General features: G+C 37.7%; 1 pseudogene; it reads right to left on the bottom strand.

Annotated features, from left to right (window-relative positions):
* The window catches only part of LOC136849844 (LIM/homeobox protein Lhx1-like), a 96,886-nt pseudogene that overhangs the window by 56,013 nt on the left and 23,373 nt on the right, over positions 1-17,500 (bottom strand).

Raw genomic sequence — 17,500 nt, 5'->3', positions numbered from 1 at the left:
AAGAAGAAGAAGAAGTAGTGGGAGACAGATAAGAGGAGCAGTTACATTAGGATCAGAAAAGACCCTTGCAACCACACACACACACACACACACACACACACACACAGAGAGAGAGAGAGAGAGAGAGAGGATCATCCCCCGTCCCCTTGTGAACCCCTTTATAGCAAACCCTTACTATTGCGTCTGTCCCCTTAGTCACTTCTGGTGGGCCACAAGGAGGAAGAGCTTTTGGGAAGAGAGAGAGAGAGAGAGAGAGAGAGAGAGAGAGAAAGGAGCCAGCCATTGGTGTGGCTACGGACACACACAGAGAGAGAGAGAGAGAGAGAGAGAGAGAGAGAGAGAGAGAGAGAGAGAGACCCTTTGTTGCAATAGTTCCAGAGCAGAACAAGGGTGGCAGGGAGGGACGGGGAGAGAGAGGGAGAGAGTGAGAGTGAGAAAGAGAGAGAGAGAGAAAGAGAAAGAAAGAAAGAAAGAGGGAGGACATCCACCATTTTGCCGCCGCGCTGGTCTAAGGCCGTTGGCTATAAAGGGGGACCGGAGCGAGAGAGAGAGAGAGAGAGAAGAGAGAGAGAGAGAGAGAGAGAGAGAGAGAGAGAGAGAGAGAGAGAGAGAGAGAGAGAGAGATGCTGAATGGGGAGGTGTGGCCTCAGGGATAAAAAGCTTGAAAGAAGATGACGATGGAAAGGCGAGAAAGGAAGGAGGTGCGAAAATAGGAAGGGGGACGGGGAGGGGAGGGGGGGGAAAGTCACAACAAAGCATAAAGCGACAAAAAAATATATATAAATAAGAAAGGAAAGGATACCGGAATGGTTGGTTAGTTGGAACCCCATAGGATTTTTATCTGGTGGGAAGGATGTTAGGATGTTCGTATGTGTTGTCAAGAATGTTTATGTTTATATACGAGGACCATTTACATTCTGGGATGTTAATAGAATGTCCCTAAACACCAAATAATTCAGCCGGGAAATGATAAATATGAATGGAATGCAATGATAAAATAGCGTACTGTAAGTATGCATATTTTACAGTTGTATTCCGATACAGATACAGGCTTACACCTTATTATAATGCTAACGATATACACTTCATCATATGAATTGAGTTGTTCCTCTCTCTCTCTCTCTCTCTCTCTCTCTCTCTCTCTCTCTCTCTCTCTCTCTCTCTCTCTCTCTCTCTCTCTGATGCATGCGTTTGGTGCCAACTACGATAAAAAAATATGGTTTCTTCCGCCTCATTTTTCTCATGTGTCCTCATAAACGAAATGGCGAAGCGTGTTTAGACTTTTGAGAGAGAGAGAGAGAGAGAGAGAGAGAGAGAGAGAGAGAGAGAGAGAGAGAGAGCAAACCTCCCTTTAACAGCTGAGAAATATTGAAGGAAAGACGCCGTGAATTTAAAAAGGGAATTTCATTTAGAAAATATTATTTCATATTAGTTTTTCTTCCATGTATTATTTCTGATGGTCTCAATTACCCTTTCGTTTTCATGTAAATAAATAGGAATATTCATTTCGTGAAATTAGGGCCATGTTCAATATTAACATCAATTGATAAAGGATAAATGAGGCTTTATTTATTTTCACACAAAGGAAAACGGGGGGGTGTCCCTTTCATATTCTTGTTGAAAGTTGGGAATTAGTTTGAAAATACTTATCGGAATTTGGAATAATTGTTTGATGTCCAAAAAGGAGTGGGTTATTTAAAAGCGATATTTTAAAAAGGAGAAATATGTGCAAGTCTTAGATACCGGAATATGGCGTAAAGGTTCTTGTTCTCATGTCGACATATATTAAGAAAACTACAAGCAAGTCTCTCTATACGGCTTACTCGTCTTAAATCGGGGTTGATTACATTTAATGTAAAAATGTACATACGTACATACATACATTTCATACACATATACGTATATATATATATATATATATATATATATATATATATATATATATATATATATATATATATATATATATATATATATTCATACACATACACACACACATCTATGTGTGTACATGTGTATGTATATAATTATGTATGATATTCGAAGTTGATTTCCTCTTTGTCATGTCATGCAGGAATATGTGTGCTGCCATTACTGATAATAATCTAATAACATAATGAAATGTTTAAAAAAAATCAAAACAAATATTTCGTTTGTCAAAATGAAGGCGATGGAAATATATTTGGAGATATATTTGTTGCATTAATCGAAGGGTGGGGGAAATATTTATTCGGCGTCATTAAACCAAAAGGCGGGAGTATCACCGTGTATATATATATATACATATATATCCGTTTTGGCATAATGCACCCGTTGGGTGGTGGGGTGGGGGGGGAGGGAAGGGGGTGCTAATATGAGCGGGGAAGGGGCGCTAATATTAGCAAGGATATTTCGCTCCTGAAATCTGACAACACGAATTCGGCATCATTTATTTTGTTCGGCGCTGGAACCCCCCCTCCCCGCCCCCCGAAAAAAAAAATTGGACCGACCCTTTTTATGTGTACTCTTTATGCAAATGAATCAAGATTTTATATAAACTTTGCAAATACAAATGGGTTATTTATGAGTTCACTGACTACGCCAAACATTAATGCTAATAAAAGTTAATTACATAATGAGTTTATCATTTAAATTTAAAAGAGGTCGATTCGTGCTATTATTTCATTATTAACTAATTGAATCCTTGATGGAGAGAGCCCCTACACCCCTCCCCCCTCTCTCTCTCTCTCTCTCTCTCTCTCTCTCTCTCTCTCTCTCTCTCTCTCTCTCTCTCTCTCTCTGGAATATACAGTTGTGCTCAGTAAAACATTTGTTACCACTCAATGCACATATTTATGATTATGGTATGAACAGTTTGAAGAATATATATATATATATATATATATATATATATATATATATATATATATATATATGCATATATATATGCATATATATATGCATATATATATATATATATATATATATATATATATAATTATATATATATACTATATAATCTGTGTGATCCACTTCCAACGAATCAGGTAAAAGATAATTACGAACTCTTTTTAAAACCACACCTAAATAGAGTGATAGAAAGATACTGAACAGATTGCAAGAAATAATATAATAGACAAAAATATAATAATTAAATAAAAAAAAACAAAGTTGCATAGCATCCGAGAAGATAAGCTCTTTCGATTAATCCAATATAATCGTGGATTACCTTCGGGGTAAATATATACAGTATAATCGGGGGATTACCTAAAAGTCTAGTTTAAAAAATATCGGTTTTCGTTCGACGTGCTATTAGGAAAAAGAAAGTGAAGAGTAACCTTCTTTTAAGTAACATTTCAGAAACCTAAAAGAACGACGAAGGCGTTGCTGACAAAGAGAAGAAATTGACGCGTCTAGAACGCGTTGTGTCCCCGACACCATCTTGAGTTCTCTCTTCTTCTACGACGCGCCAGACATGCCTGCGTTGATTGGGGTATGCGTTGGATGCTGAGAGAGAGAGAGAGAGAGAGAGAGAGAGAGAGAGAGAGGGCGCCCGGTGAGAAAGGGTAAGGTGACAAGGGGAATGTGTAACAGCTCCGCTGAGACGTGGAGTAAATAGGGATTCTCTCTCTCTCTCTCTCTCTCTCTCTCTCTCTCTCTCTCTCTCTCTCTCATGCTTATTTGCTTTTAATTTACTTTCTTCTTCCCCCCTCCCCCTGTTAAGAGTGTCGTTAGTCGCTACTAGTACCACTAGAGTGGATTTGAGTTAAAAAAATTTTTTTTTTTTTTTTTGCGTCTGGTGAAATGCTTTCTTAGCATCTCTCTCTCTCTCTCTCTCTCTCTCTCTCTCTCTCTCTCTCTCTCTCAAGAACACGCGAAACCTATAAAAGTCCACCGTTGTCGGTGAGCTAATCCCAAAGACAGCAGACAGCGTTAATTAGCGACAAATTTAACCAGGGCCTCAGACCACCTTTAAATCACGATCAAAGATAATGAAAGTCAAAGGGGATTATGACATAAACATCGTAGATCATAAAAAAAACTCATAAAAAAAAATTCATAATGGCGATGGGCATAGATACACTATAACAGTAAATATTTCCCAAAGGGATACTATGGGGATGGGGGCGGCGTTCTTGGGAAAGTATATGGGGATTTGGGGTAGGTAGACGGGAGGCGACCAAGGGCGGGCGTGAGGAGGGGCGTAAGGGCGTCTTAACTTCGGAGGATATAGAGGGTATATAAATGAGACGCCCCGTGTCATCAGCTGTCTTCAAGGGTACTCATTCGTCATGGCACTTTGTCGTGGCTTGATTACTTGGCTCCTACTGACTGCTTCTGTGTGTGTGTGTGTGTGTGTGTGTGTTTTTACCCCGTCCTCTCTCTCTCTCTCTCTCTCTCCATAGACACTCAAGTGTCACATTCTCGCTTATTACACTCTTCCCTTTCTGCGCTTGTAGACAGTAAGTTGTTTCTCCCTAGTTACCGGATGCCGGAGACTTTTCTTTTGATGCCACGATGAATGTTGACACACCCAACAAGTATTTGGTTGTGAGAGTTACGAAGCTAATACAGTTTTGTATTGGTTGATAATGTACGTGCATTCCTTTAATATTCCTACTTTGGTGAACGCCTTACACTTGCTTAGTCAGTCAAGCCAACTTTCTTTCTGCTTCACTGTACATACATACATACATACATACATACATACATACATACATACATACATACATACATATACCTACACACACATATATTTATATATATATTTATATTTATATATATGCGTTTACAGAATTTTTTACGAATAAAGTTAAAGTAAGTATTTTTCTTAATCTGTTTGGTACGGTTGTGTGCAGTTATTTCAACAACTTGTATTTCCTACTAATTTAATTTTCCCTATTTTTTTTTTTTATAAAAGGAACTTTCGAAACATTGAATGAAAGATATTCGGTTCCCGGAAAAAAAAAATCTTCATCCCTTCTAAATTATGGTTCTGTCTTTTTCTGATCTTGCTAAGTGATGCCCCAAAAACGAGGTGCCAAAATCTGTGGCATATTCGCGTAGATCGTGATAAATGTCATCTCCCAATAGAAGATTCGAATACACGGAGGAAGAACATATAGAAATTTGATTAAAAGCAACGCTACGGCTTCCTCAGGGATGCCATTGCCAAAAAAAATAAATAAATGATGCTTAAAAAAACAAAATTCTTCAGGATTCCCATCACCGGAAAAACATTAAAAACACAATTACTGGACTTTTTTTTGGGTGTGTCCTGGTGAATGACATTCAATACTTCATCTGAAAAAAAAAAATAAAAAAAAACAATGCATTCTACTTCAAAAAAAAAAATGCTAAAAGAAAATAAGATTCTAAAGGATTCCCATCACCGTAAAAAAAAATTAAAAACACAATTACTGGAATTTTTTTTTTTGTACTGCTAAGTGACATTCAATACTTCATCTATAAAAAAAAAAACAAAGCAGCAATCTACTTTTACCCATCGTACTTTATCCAGGAAGTTAAACTGTAATAACACCGCATCCAACTCAGGATCACAAATCCCAGTAATTAGTGTTTTTATGCCAGCTGACATTGTTCCTCGTGCTGTACGTGTGTGTCAGCTGACATTAACTCTCTGTTTCTCGTACCGTACCTGTATGACCCGCATGGGGAGACCGGTCTCCTTGGCCAGCTGTTCCCGGATGTGTCGCGTGGGCTTGGGCGTCTTGTTGAAGGCACTCTTCAGTATCTCCAGCTGCTTGGCCTTGATGGTCGTCCTCGGGCCCCGCCGTTTGTTGCCGCCCTTCTCGTCTCCGTTCTGAAGGAGGGGATGAAGAAGGGAAGTGACAGGTAGAAAAGGTGATGATGTTTATTTTTGTATATATAGAAATATATACATATATGTATATATATATATATATATATATATATATATATATATATATATATATATATATATAATGCATGCATATATATACATACATACACATATATAATACATGTATGTATGCATGCATATATATATATATATATATATATATATATATATATATATATATATATATATATATATATATATATATATAATGTGTGTGCGTTTGTATGTATGTATGTGCGTGAGTCTGTGTACATGTGGACATCTTAGCTATGTATGGATATACAACTCATTATATCGATGGAACGATTTTGTCTTGTTACTTTTTAATGACTTGTCAAGATGTGAGCTTTCTGACATTTTGAACGTAGCTAAGTTTTACCATTCCCTTCTTCCACTGAGGCCATAGCCTGAGCCGACTAATCTGAAACGTCATTGTCGTGGTGGACCGGTAGGTTGCCAGCACACGAAAATTAAATTTTTTACTTGAAAAAGTATCACATTAAAAATGATTTTCCTATGAATGAAATGATTCAGATGAAAGAAGTGTTACTTTAATAAATTATTTTATAGTGATAAACTGACTCACACTAAAGAAGCCATTGCTTTAAAAATTATTTTTTGTTAACATCATAATTCAGACAAAAAAAAGCATCGTATTAATAATATATTTTATGATAATAAAATGATTGGGAAAGAAGCATTACTTTAATAAATAATTCTCTAATACAATGAAATAACTCACATTAAGAGGCCCCCGTAGCGGGGTAGTACCGTCAGTGCACCTCATGCGGTGCACTGTAGGCATTACTTAAGAAGGTTCTTTGCAGTGTCCCTTCGGCCCCTAGCTGGAACCCCTTTCGTTCCTTTTACTGTACCTCCTTTCGTATTCTCTTTCTTCCATCTTACTTTCCACCCTCTCCTAACAATTGATTCATAGTTACACCTTTCAGACCTACCCACTGTCGACTTCTGTTCCAGCGCTGAATGACCTTATAGGTCCCAGTGCTTGGTCTTTAAAATAAATTTTTCCTTCTTTAAAAAAACATAATTTTCCTTCTTTAAAAAAATAAATTTTCCCTCTTTAAAAAATAATTTTCCCTCTTTAAAAGAATTTTCCCTCTTTAAAAAATAATTTTCCTTTAAAAATATTTTCCTTCTAAAAAAATAATTTTCCCTCTTAAAAAAATAATTTTCCTTTATAAAATATATAATTTTCCATCAACAATTTCCTTCTTTAAAATTTTTTTCCCTCTAAAAAAAATAATTTTCCCTCTTAAAAAATAATTTTCCTTCTTTAAAAAAAATCAATAATTTTCCATCAACAAAATAATTCCCCGGTCCTCAAAAACCACTTACAGGCTTTTCGTCGTCGTTCTTGTCTCCGTCGAGTTCCTCGTCGTCCTCGTCGCCCTCGTCTCTGGAATTGACGCTGGAGGCCTTCTCGAGGTCCGTCGTCTGCGGGGCGGAGGGCGTGGAGGGGTGGCGGGGTGTTGGGGGCGTGGAGGGCGGCTGCTGAGTCCGACACCGGGGACGTGAGGGAGGTGTCGCCCGTGTCCATCGATTCGAGGTCTTCCTCTTCGTCAGACATGACGTAGGGGTCCACTGCGAGCAGGGGAGGGGAAGAGAAGGAGAGTGCCTGGTTATATATATATATATATATATATATATATATATATATATATATATATATATATATATATATATATATATATATATGTGTATATATATATATATATATATATATATATATATATATATATATATATATATATATATATATATATATATATGTATGTATGTATGTATATATATATATATTATTCTGTCCATTTGAGAGAGAGAGAGAGAGAGAGAGAGAGAGAGAGAGAGAGAGAGAGAGAGAGAGAGAGAGAGAGAGTGGCTGTTTTAATGAAAATCTAAAGGAGAGGGAGACAGAGAGTTTGTGTGCTAATGAAAGTTTGAAGCAGAGAGAGAGAGAGAGAGAGAGAGAGAGAGAGAGAGAGAGAGAGAGAGAGAGAGAGAGAGAGAGAGACTAGCAAAATTTAGTTTTAAATACCGGCGTTAGTGACTCGTTTAGAGAAAGAGAGAGATTAGATAGATTTAGTTTTAAACAATGGTGGTGAAGACTAACTTAGAGAGAGAGAGAGAGAGAGAGAGAGAGAGAGAGAGAGAGAGAGAGAGAGAGAGAGAGAGAGAGAGAGAAGTTTGTATGCTAATGCAAATCAAGAAAGCACTGAGCTATTCCTCATATAAAACCTCTATCATCCAATATTATTTTTTTGATTTTTCATCAAAAATTGAAACTTGGCCTTACTGGAGAGCTTTCCATTCATGTAGTCTTGCTTGCAGACAAATTTGTTCTCCTCGAGGACGTAGAGCTCACTCTCCCAGTGAAACTGCTTCAACAGACACACCAGCAGGTGGAAACATTTGGTGGAAGACGCGGTCTTGGGCCTTCCCTCACTAGGTCCTGGGGCAGAGATGCCTGCAGGCACCCCAGACACTTCGTCCCGAAACGCCTGTGGAGGAGATCAGGAACGTATGAGTGATTGACTGATGTGTGTGTGTATATATAATATTATATATATAATATATTTATATATATATATATATATATATATATATATATATATATATATATATATATATATATATACACATACACATATACTCTCTGCTAATAATAAATAAATACAGTTTTGTATATATATATATATATATATATATATATATATATATATATATATATATTTATATATATTTAATACAGTATATTTATACACCAGAACAGTAATATTATTAATGGATCAAGAAATATGTCGATTCATTTAAAGTCTGTTTTTCAAAATTGGTCCCACCCGTGATTTGGGGAGAGAATACTGTAGGTTAATGTATATTGGGAGAGTGAAATAATTCATTGATTAATTGTTGGGAGGTTCCTGGCGTCACAAAGAAAACCGAATTAAATTGAGTTCAAAGAAACATCGGATAATTCAGTTTCCAAGCAACAGGAGATATCCTGAACTGTGCCAATGAAACGTAGCCTCGGTGTGAAGAATGCGAGTCTATAAATGAGATAAGGTTAAAAACAACAAATAAAAAATGCGCAATCGAGTTTTCTATACAACCGCGGCCCATGAAACTCAGCCACGGCCCGGTGGTGGCCTACCCTATATCGTTGCCAGAAGTACGATTAAGGCTAACTTTAACCTCAAATAAAATCAAAACTACCGAGGATAGAGGGCTGCAATTTGGTATGCTTGATGATTGGAGAGTGGCTGATCAGCATACCAACTTGCAACCCTCTAGCCTCAGTAGTTTTTAAGATCTGAGCACGGGCAGAAAAAAGTGCGGACGGACAGACAAATAGCCTTCACAACAGTTTTCTTTTACAGAAAGCTAAAAATCAACAGAATGACCGGATTAAAACCCGCGACCCCAAACGAGGAATTAATGGGTGACCGTGGTCATCATCACCATCTCCTCTGCAACTGCAAATTGATGGGGCCAGGGCACAAGTGAAAGGTTACACAGAGTCTGGCTCTTAAGGCCGCAGGCAGCCTCCGGTTATCAATTCGGCTCTCGGAAGGAAAAGTGGTTTCGACCCAAGATGCAACCTTGGCTTGGCCCGCCCGTGCTCGTAAGGTTGGCGTTGCCATCGCTGAGCGAAGTGAAGTGGCCCATATGTTGCGCATCGAAGACGACGGTGTCAATTTACTTTTAATTCTTAGACTTTGGTGAATGAGTGGGCAACAGGAAGCTGCTGAAGATTTTATTTGTCACTATGTGGTGATATGTGTGATGGAACTAGGAATGGAAGAATTAAGTGAGTGAGAACAGGTTGCCTTTTTTTTTTGCATAACTAAGAAGTCTGGAGTTACTCTGTACTGTAACTTTTTATTTATATTTTATAGTAACTTATTCTGTCAAGATTAACTATGTCTGATATTTTTAAGACGTAAAACTGCTTGTGTGTGTGCGTGCGCGTATGTATATATCTATGTATAAAAATGTAGATGAAAGGGAGATGTTATGGACATGTCTGGCTCTGGGAGAACGTTGACGATGATGTATGTATGTATGTGTGTATATATATATATATATATACTTACTTATATATATATATATATATATATATATATATATATATATATATATATATATATATATATATAACTATATATATATATGTTTATATATACATACTCGTATGTTTATATATACATATACATATACATATATACATATATATATATATATATATATATATATATATATATATATATATATATATATATAATGTATATAAACATTATACCTTACCTATTCTATTTCCAGTCGTAGTTTTTCTCCACAATTTCTGTATCAGGTATCCTGTCCATTTTTCGGCAGTTTTTAACCTGATATACCCACCTAATGTAAGGGACGCCCCAAAAAGTCCCCACTGCTCGAAGAAGGGCGGCAACCCTCCTTTATGTGTGAGGCTTCATCCCCTTCTATACAAAAAAAAAGGGGGGGGGAGTCCTCATGATGTACCACAAAAAGTGATAAAAAAAATAAAGGAAAATTGGAAGATATATGGTATAAAGTAGATGGTGGCCCCCGCCCCGAAAAGAAAGGAGGAAGTCCTTACGATGTACAAAAGAAAAAGGTTATATTAAAAAATGAAGGAAAACTGAAAGCTGCATAGTTAAATGAAGCAGTTGGTACCTACAGCATAACAAAACAGAAGTACGTACATACAGTAAGTAGTCTGAGGTTCCGTCATTATGCCGTTTGGCAACAACTTCTGACGCGGGACAATTAGGCAGGACAATGACGGGAAAATGGGTCCAAATGACACACCTATCGCCCCTACCCTCTCTCTCTCTCTCTCTCTCTCTCTCTCTCTCTCTCTCTCTCTCTCTCTCTCACCAATGGAAGTCGTTCGCCATTGGCCGGTGCTTCTCCCAGTCACACCTTTGTCTTACACACACACATATGTTGCGTACATACGCGCGCGCACACACAAACACACACACACACAAACTATTTTGTACCTTTCCCATCATCCCCCTCGTAACCCCCCTTCCCCTCCCCCTCTCCCTGCATCTTCATATAACTTTTTCCATCATGGTTCCTCTCTAGGGGTTCCCACAAAAGAGTTTTTAGGGAAATTGTATAAGTGCTCTCTCTCTCTCTCTCTCTCTCTCTCTCTCTCTCTCTCTCTCTCTCTCTCTCTCTCTCTCTCTCTCTCTCTCTCTCTCTCTCACAAGAGTTTTTTTAGGGAAAATTGTATAAGTACTCTCTCTCTCTCTCTCTCTCTCTCTCTCTCTCTCTCTCTCTCTCTCTCTCTCTCTCCCAAAGAGTTTTTAGGGAAATTGTATAAGTACTCTCTCTCTCTCTCTCTCTCTCTCTCTCTCTCTCTCTCTCTCTCTCTCTCTCTCTCTCTCTCTCCTTCCACACAGCCGTTTTTCTCGAAAAAGTTTGTACTTTAAATCCATCTTTTTTATTTTACCTACCCAGTATTTTCTCCTTTTTTATTTTGATTCTCTTTTCCTTTTTTCCTTTTCTTTTTCTTTTCTTCTCTTTTTCTTTTCTTCTCTCTCGCCGTCTCCTTCAGCCTCAAAAGTTATCATTTGCTCGCTGAGGAGAGAGGCGGGACTGAGCCCGGGTGGGTGCAAATGTCGGTTGGGTAACTCTTCCGTGCCCTTTCGGCCTTAGGGCCTTTGCCACCAGTGTTCGACATGCAAATGGAGGTAAGATTCAAGTAGGTAATATTTTTTTTCTCTTTCCTTCTTTCTCTCTATTTTTTTCCCCTTACCTCTCTCCTGAAGGAGGAGGAGGAGGAGGCGGGTGTAGAGCAGCAGCTCCTTGTCTTACTCCGTCAGTCTGTGGGACCCTCTTGTTACAGGACGGGCAGAAACAAAAAAGGGGTGGTGATTTTCTTACGACCTTGGAGGTATGTGCCGGGCAGGTAATGCCATTTGGGAATGTTGGATGCTGGGGAGATGATGTTATAAGGTACACCAACACTCGTATCATTATCATTTCTCCGATTATTTAATCGATACTCTAACCCGATTTTACAGGGGCAAACTTCATTGACTCTGATTATTACCATTCCTGATTATTATCATTCATCACAATTTTTGTCAGGTAGGTCAGAGAGGTGATGCTTTGATATCGATTATTATTTTGTATATTGCAGTTTTTTGTCGGTAGATTGGAGAGACAGCGATGACAACTTGAAAATAAAGGATTAAGCAAATATCTATATTCACGATTATATGTTTCATTTCAGGTAAGCGTTGCTGATTTCCCGGCTGTGAGTAGAACCTTGCAACTGTCTGTATTATTGTGGGTTATTGCATCGTAGGTGAACTTCTCAACAGTGACATGTATTAGGGATGGTGTAAATTTAAAGTGTTATGTGTGAGAGAGAGAGAGAGAGAGAGAGAGAGAGAGAGAGAGAGAGAGAGAGAGAAGATGATTCTAGCTAATCAAGTCGTTCTAATCGGAGGAAATGGGGATTTTTTCAGATTGTCTGTTCTAGTAGGTAGCTTCTAAGAGGTAAAGGAAGAAGAAATTCTAAATTTTTGTCTGACCTCCTCCCTGCCTAGCCCTTCTCCTCCTCTTCTTCCTCCTCCCGGAGGAGGAGGAGGAGGAGGAGGAGGAGGAGGAGCCGCCGCCACCTTTCATGTCACAGAGCCATCCGTCATGGATGACCATTGGAAGGTACTGGTGCATGCAAAATACTGGTATCGCCCGCACTACCGTCCCGGCTGATGACGGTGGTTGCGGGGCGGTTTGCCCATCACTTTGCTGTGAAAACCAGCGGCGGCGGCGGCAGCTAACTGACGATACTTTTGTGCCAAAACCATCCCCCTTCCCCCTTCCCCCTTCCCCTTCCCTTCCTTTCCCTTTCCTCCCTTTTCCCTTCCCTCTCATTTCCTCCTTACCCTTCACCCTTCCCCCTCCTCTTCCATCCTTCCCCCCTCCCCTCCCCTCCCTCTTCCCCTCCCTTTCCTTCAACCCTCTACCCCCTCCCCTTTCACCCCCTTCCTCCTTGCCCCTCACCCTTCCCCTCCATATGTCCCTCCTTTCACCCTTTCCCCCCCCTTCCTTCTTCCCCCTCCCCTTCCTCCCTTTTCCTCACCCCTTCCCTGTCATTTTCCCCCTCCCCTTTCACTCTTCCCCTCCACTTCCGCTCTTCCCCTCCCCTCATTCTTCCCCCTCCCTTTTCCTTCACCCTCTTCCCTTCCTTTTCCTTCACCACTCTCGCCCTCCCTTCCTCTTCCCCCCTCCCTTTTCCTGCCCACTCTCTCCCTCCCCCTCCTCTTCCCCATCCCTTTTCCCTTCACCCCTCTCCCCCTCCCTTCCCCTTTCACCCTCCCCCCCCCACCCCTCAGACTAGCTCCGTCTGGTAGCGCCGAGTCGCTGCTGCTGCTGTTACTCGATGTCTTATTATTATTGGGGAGTGAATTGCAGTTTTGTTCCGTATTATTTTAGAAGATGCATGACCTGCATGTTAATTTTATTCGCTATATTATTGGTGAGCCTTTTATATTTTTGTTGGCTGCGTAACTGTTGATATTAGCGGTGTATAATTTTTGCGGGTGATAGTTAGTATTATCATCTTGTATCTGTGGTATTAACATCAATGCTGATTTACATAATCCACCTTGAGAATGTTGAAAAAAAACATGTATAAAAAAACCTTCAAATTGGCCATGAAATTCCAGAGTAAAGTTCATGAAAATCTAGACACACAAATAATGTTGAAATTGTTATTCCTTCCACAAAGCATTTGAGAAGGATTTGACTAAATCACTCGAGGAAAAGGATTCATTATTCAGAAGGAAATTTCTGCCCATAATAACTACTAAACATTTTTCATTATTAAGCATTGTAACATATGTAATGATTACTTATCTTTTGTCAGCTTTTAAATATAACACCTGGAAGTGCTCAGACCAGGTTAATTAACGTACTCGTATTAAAATCTGGACTTTTTCTTTTTTCTAAGTAACGTACTTGTATAAAAAGCTAGACTTTTTCCAAGTAACGTACCTGTATAAAAAGCTAGACTCTTTTCTAAGTAAGGTACTTGTATAAAAATCTGGACTTTTTCTAAGTAACGTACTTGTATAAAAAGCTGGACTTTTTCTAAGTAACGTACCTGTATAAAAAAAGCTAGACTTTTTTTTATAAGTAACTTACTGGTATAAAAAGCTAGACTTACTCAAGTAACGTACTAGTATAAACAGCAAGGCGTATCCTAAGTAGCGTACTTATATTAAAATCTGGACTTTTTGTAAGTAACGTACCTGTATAAAAAACTAGACCTTTTTTTATAAGTAACGCACCTATATAAAAAAACTAGACTTTTTCTAAGTAACGTACCTGTATAAAAAGCTAGACTTTTTTTTTCTAAGTAACGTACCTGTATAAAAAGTTAGACTTTTTTCTAAGTAATGTACCTGTATAAAAAGCTGGACTTATTCTAAGCAACATATATAAAAAGCTGGACTTTTTTCCAAGCAACGTACTTGCATAAAAAGCTGAACTTTGTTCTAAGTAACGTACTTTTATAAAAAGCTGGACTTATTCTAAGTAACCTACTGTTATATAAAAAAAAGTTAGACTTTTTACTAAGTAACGTACTTGTATAAAAAAAAAAGTTGGACTTATTCTAAGTAACGTACTCTAATAAAAAGCTGGACTTTTTCTAAGCAACGTACTGGTATAAAAAGCTGGACTTTTTTCTAAGCAACGTACTTGCATGAAAAAAAGTTGGACTTATTCTAAGTAACGTACCCTAATAGAAAGCTGGACTTTTTCTAAGCAACGCACGGGTGCAAAAAGCTAAGACTTCTTTTACATACCTCCCGCACTTACGCACTTAAATAAATAACGAATCTTGAACAGCGTGCATGCAAGCGTGCGTGTAAATGGCATATACATATACATCTATACATATGCAAACAAAGGAAAAGAAAGAAAGGATAAAAAAAGAATAAAACCTCGCCATTCTTCCTATTCAGAAAGACAAGCTGGGTGTGAATGGTAGGCACACCCCGTATACATATATAGTATAGGAACATGAGCAATGTTTTCCATTATTGCGATGAGTTATGAGAGAGCCCCAGTTTTCACACGGCACTCGTAAATTTCGCGCGCGCGCCCGTATGGATTCGTCTGTGTATTGTTGGTGGGGTGTAGAGAGTGGGTGTGGGTCCTCTTATGATATATATTTATGCTTCAGATGCTTTATGGGATTCATTTACAGGCTGGTTTTGTATAAACTGCTTTCCTTGCCGGAGCTGGGAATGAAAGGAGATGGATGGATGAGAAGATTCTGTGGGCGCGCGTTTTTTTATTTTTTTTTTTTTCATTTTACGCGCGCAAAGATCTGGTATAAGGTGTGTATAAGATGCGGATTGTTGAAAGAAGATAGATGTATGAATAAGATGACTGGGTGGGCGCGTTTTTTTTTTTTTTTACACGCGCAAAGGTTTTTTTTTTTTTTTGGTAATTTGTATGTTTAAGTACACATCTCATATAGTGTATAAAATGCTGATTGTTGAAGATAGATGTATGAATGAGAAGATTCTGTGGGCGCGTGTTTATTTATTTATTTTTTTTTATTTACGCACGCACACGTTCTGTTATTTTTGGGTAATTTTTATATTAATGCACCCACCTCGTATGGTGTATAAAATACGGATTGTTGAATCATTACATTAAATATTGATCGATTCGGTTTAAGATGCCGAATACTGTGCCATTTTAGCAACAGGTTGAGATGATAAAACCGGAAGTCCGAGAGTCTCAATTGCAACGAATCAATCATTTCGAGACACAGGAAACATTTTGTGAAATACCGTAATCCTGCAACTTGCTCGTCTCTTGTTGCATTCATTTGCTGCCTCCACACGCGGGGCATTTGACAACATGTGCTCTGATGTTCCATTGTTGCATTCCGCCCATTTGATGATGACATATCGAAGTTTTGAAGCGCTTGCAAGCATAAAACGGCACGTTTATAAATATATTTCTTTACATTTCAGCCTGTTTCCGGAAACGGAAAAACAAAAATAGGCCCTACCAACAAAACCGTGTTGGGGGGGGGGCGCGACTAGATGAATATATACCTTCCAACGTAGGTGAGAGAGAGAGAGAGAGAGAGAGAGAGATTCTCATTCCCGATTTCCACCGATCTTTTCCTGTCGGGGTTTTTTCTTTTTATCGGTACTTTGCATGTGCGTACGTAAGTATGTACGCGTAGAACACGTGAGAGAGTGGGGAGAGGGGGAGTAGGGTAGGGAGGGCTAGAAGCCCCCACTCCTGCTCTACCCCCTCCCCCTTCCCCAACCCCAGATCGTGTGCAATGGCTGTATTTCAATCGCAGTAGCATCGTTGCACGATTTTTCTTGCCTATGTTTGGGCTAATGATTCGGGATGTGCTCTCTCTCTCTCTCTCTCTCTCTCTCTCTCTCTCTCTCTCTCTCTCTCTCTCTCTCTCTCTGGGTCTGGTTTTATCCCTTACCATTCTGTACACGGTGGAGACCTATTTTTCATAATTTTATTTCTTTAAAGGCTTTTACATAAGTTTATTAATGAATGCAAACTCTTTCGTTTAAGTACGAGTATATATGATTTGTTATGATCGTATGTATTCATATTAAAAAGCTGTCATGTATTGGACGTTTATGGGGGAAGTCAGTATCCATTAAATTTTATATAATAATAATAATAATAATAATAATAATAATAATAATAATAATAATAATAATAATAATAATAATAATAATAATAATAATAATAATAATTTGTCGAAATCCCTGAAGTATCATAAATACTATCATTTTCATATAACCTATTAAAAATACTTATGTATATATATATATATATATATATGTATATATATATAATATATATATATATATATATATATATATATATAATATATATATATAAATATATATTATGATTATATATATATATATATATATATATATATATATATATATATATAAATATTTATATATGATCTACCAATAGGGTCCATACTTCAACAGCACTAACCAAAATGTTTCCTCTTCTCTACGAAAAAAAAAAAAAATAAGAAACACGCTCATATCAACATGAAACATAATTATAATTAAATTCAGATAACGGAGTAGGATTTAGAAACGGAACAACCCTTCCATTTTACAGAAAGAAAAACTGCCGTATTTGTTTTGGGGCGAAAAATTCAAACTCACATCGCCCCATATTACAGAAATGGTTCACTCTCACTATCTACCTCTGCATCATTAAGGTTAGAATAGGTCTCTTAGTTCATCGTTCGAGATCGGCAGTGCTTTCTCTTTAGACGAGCCGCATATTATTATTATTATTATTATTATTATTATTATTATTATTATTATTATTATTATTATGCGGGATAGAAATTTCAGTTGCACACATGACTGTGAATTGATTTCCTTTATTATTATTATTATTATTATTATTATTATTATTATTATTATTATTATTATTATTATTATTATTATTATTATGTGGGATAGAAATTTCAGTTGCACATATGACTGTGAATTGATTTCCTTTATTATTATTATTATTATTATTATTATTATTATTATTATTATT

This window comes from Macrobrachium rosenbergii, chromosome 21, assembly GCF_040412425.1.
Source record: "Macrobrachium rosenbergii isolate ZJJX-2024 chromosome 21, ASM4041242v1, whole genome shotgun sequence".
NCBI classification, from domain to species: domain Eukaryota; kingdom Metazoa; phylum Arthropoda; class Malacostraca; order Decapoda; family Palaemonidae; genus Macrobrachium; species Macrobrachium rosenbergii.
This window is presented reverse-complemented; position numbering and strand designations above follow the sequence as displayed.